The sequence below is a fragment of the Talpa occidentalis genome, unplaced genomic scaffold, assembly GCF_014898055.3.
Source record: "Talpa occidentalis isolate TD23 unplaced genomic scaffold, MPIMG_talOcc4v2.1 talOcc4.6, whole genome shotgun sequence".
Classification (NCBI taxonomy): domain Eukaryota; kingdom Metazoa; phylum Chordata; class Mammalia; order Eulipotyphla; family Talpidae; genus Talpa; species Talpa occidentalis.
In genome coordinates, this window is record NW_023604972.1 from 34,606,999 (window position 1) to 34,609,955 (window position 2,957).

Here is a 2,957-nt window from a genome sequence, read left to right on the forward strand (position 1 = left end):
AGGAATCTAGAAAACCTAAATAAGGGACCAGGAATAAGAATAGCTATAAGAAAGAAAAAATCAAAATCAACAAACAACTATGAACCAGAGACACACTATGGGGGGCGTGGGGAAAGGAGCGTTTGGGGTCAAAATAAGGGGGTTGGAATTGTATGGGGAATATAAAAAAAATTTAAAAAGTATAAAAAAGAAGGGAGGGAGCACAAGCAACGGTCAGCAGTGGTAACTAAAGGTTCCTTGGTAGTGGGCACATTACGACAACAATGCCTAAATGATGGGAGAAACTACACTATTGTGGAAACAACTATGTAAACCAATATTAATTCAACAAAAAAAAATTAAAAAGTGCACCATTAATAACTACAGGTTGTGCCAACTAATGATGTTAATATTAGGTCCAAAAAGCAAATTTTTAATACAGACCCTCCAATGACAGCCAAAGGGAAACTTGATTCATGCTTACCTACATTGTCTGTTGGAATGATAACTTACAAATTTACTTTATTTTATTATTATCTTGTTTTACTGGGGTATCTTTTACCTAAAAAAAATGCACAACTCCTAACACAGCTACATGAGTTTAACAAATGTCTAACCCATGCAACTACCAAGAAAACACTGTCATTAGCTTTAAATTCTCCCTTGTTTGCTTCCTAGTCAATAAGGAAATCCACCTCTCTCCTCCCTGCTCAGGCAATTATAGTTATTTCTAATAATATAGTAGCTTAATCTATTCTAGAACATCATCCAAATGGAATCATACTGAAAGTACACTTCTGTTTGCCTTTTTTTAGTCAAAATAATATTTGGAAATTCATACTTGCATTTTTTTAGTGGGATTTTTTTTCTTTTGAAAAATATTTAATTTGGAAATAATCTTAAATTTAGCATTTGCTTCTACAGCACATATAATAAAATTGGAACAATACAGAGAAGATGAGCATGGAGCCTGTGTAAGGATGGCACACAAAAACAGTAATTTGAAAGGAAACCTGCACTTCTATGTTTATAGCCCCACTACTTACCATAGCCAAGAGATGGAAACAACCTAAATGCCCCAGAAGAGGTTAGTGGATGAAGAAGACATGGTATATATACACAATGGGATACTACTCAGCAACAACAACAAAAAGATAAACTCATGCCATTTGCAGCAACATGGATGGAAATGGAAGGGGTTATTCTAAGCAAAGTGAGCCAGAAGGAGAAATATAAATACCAGATAGTTTCAATTAAGAATCTAGAGAAACCAAAGGGATCAGACAAAGACCAATGTAAGACTGGTCCTTGAAAGCAGACCACACATCTGAGAAACTCAGGAAAGGAGGAGAAGAGAGAAATGCAATGTAGAGAAGGGGCAAGAGTGCAGTAGACTGTGGTAAAAGACATGAATTCAATGGATAACATCCATACAGTGGAAAAATAGATCCACACAATTTCATATAATATGAATAAACTTATGAAAACTCTTTATGAAGGTCTATATGAAGACTCTTTAATCTGGCAGGTCCTGGACACCAAACTCTTCTCACCAGCTTCCCAACAACAACTTCCTAAAAGTCTTACCAGCACCCCAATATGGATATGCTAATGAGTCTTGCTCACACCCAAATGACAAACTTTCTGGGTAGACTTATCACCAATGTGGCAATTTGCTTCCTGGCACATTTTTTTTTTTTTTTTCAGAATTGAATGGACATCTACCTAGAGAATTCCCCTGAATCCCAGAGGGATAATTTCCTTCTCACCAGCCATGGGCTGCCAGAGCTCAACAAACCTCCTACAACAGTATCTGCAGTGATGTTTGAAAGAATCATCCCAATTGATAGATTGTTAAATTCAACTTAATTTGGGTTTCTACAAGCTAAATTTGATGCCAAAAAATCTACAAATAGAATAATAGCAAGAAATGCAGATTTAGTTACAGTGGCAATGTCAAGGAAATTTCATCCTAAAACACACACACATTTTTCCAACGTCAGGTCTAAAAATATTGTGCAGGTGTCAAAGTATGACATTCTATGTTGAAAAACACTTGAGTTTTATTGAGTTTAGAGAAAACAAAAGTCATTATTTCATAGCATTTACCACAATCTGAGCAGATATTATATCTGTTAGTAAAATTGGAAACATAGGATATCATTTAACAAGAGATAATACAAGGCCTTGAAAGTGTACCTCCAATAAGTGAGCCATCCATTCAATTGCTGATATTTCTGTTTCAACTCATGAAGATGGATTCAAATACTCTGTCCAAACCCATTGCTCTAAGTATTTGTGTTTCCCTCACATTCCCATTATGAATCAACTCATTTTTGCCTCCTTCTTCATTCTTACTGCTGCTCTTTCTTTTCACTTACCCATAGTGGTGTTTGCTTTACATTGCCACAGGTGGAAATCAGGAGTCTGGAAAACTGGTAAGTACGAGATTTTGGTTTACCCCCTAGGTGTTTGAAGCAACTGATTCCTTTTCTACTGCTAAGAGGCACTGAAATTTGGAAGACTTGCTGTTGTTTGCTCTTCTTGAAGTTTATTGACTGTCAGTGTCTCTGGGAACCACCTGCTGTGGCCAGGGAATGTGTTCTGGCTTCTGAAGTTTCTAGTGAGAAAGTGTTCATTTTCTTAGTGATAAAGTGTTTCCCTCTAAAATCATTGAAAGATCATTGCTACTGCCTACTGCTCTTCTCAAGAAAGAGAACTTTCCTTTTAGCAGGTTATTGACTGATGTAGATAAATAAGCTCATGTTATCATTAAAGGACTCCATAGGACTTGCACTCTTATTTATCCAGAGAAGTGGAAATTGTCCAGTTAACAAAGATTCTAATTGATGAGCATATAATGTCATTCCAAGAAACACAAGTATTTATAAAGCATATGGTATATGTTAAGAATCATGTGGGAAATGAAGTATTCATAATTTTAAAAATGTTTAGATCCTGGAATCAAATTTCCTATA

General features: G+C 35.7%; 1 non-coding gene across 1 annotated transcript; it reads left to right on the forward strand.

Annotated features, from left to right (window-relative positions):
• Window positions 1–891: 891 nt before the first annotated feature.
• Window positions 892–994, forward strand: LOC119261492 (U6 spliceosomal RNA). The gene has a single exon (XR_005129033.1). It is a non-coding gene; the product is annotated as a U6 spliceosomal RNA (small nuclear RNA).
• Window positions 995–2,957: the final 1,963 nt, after the last annotated feature.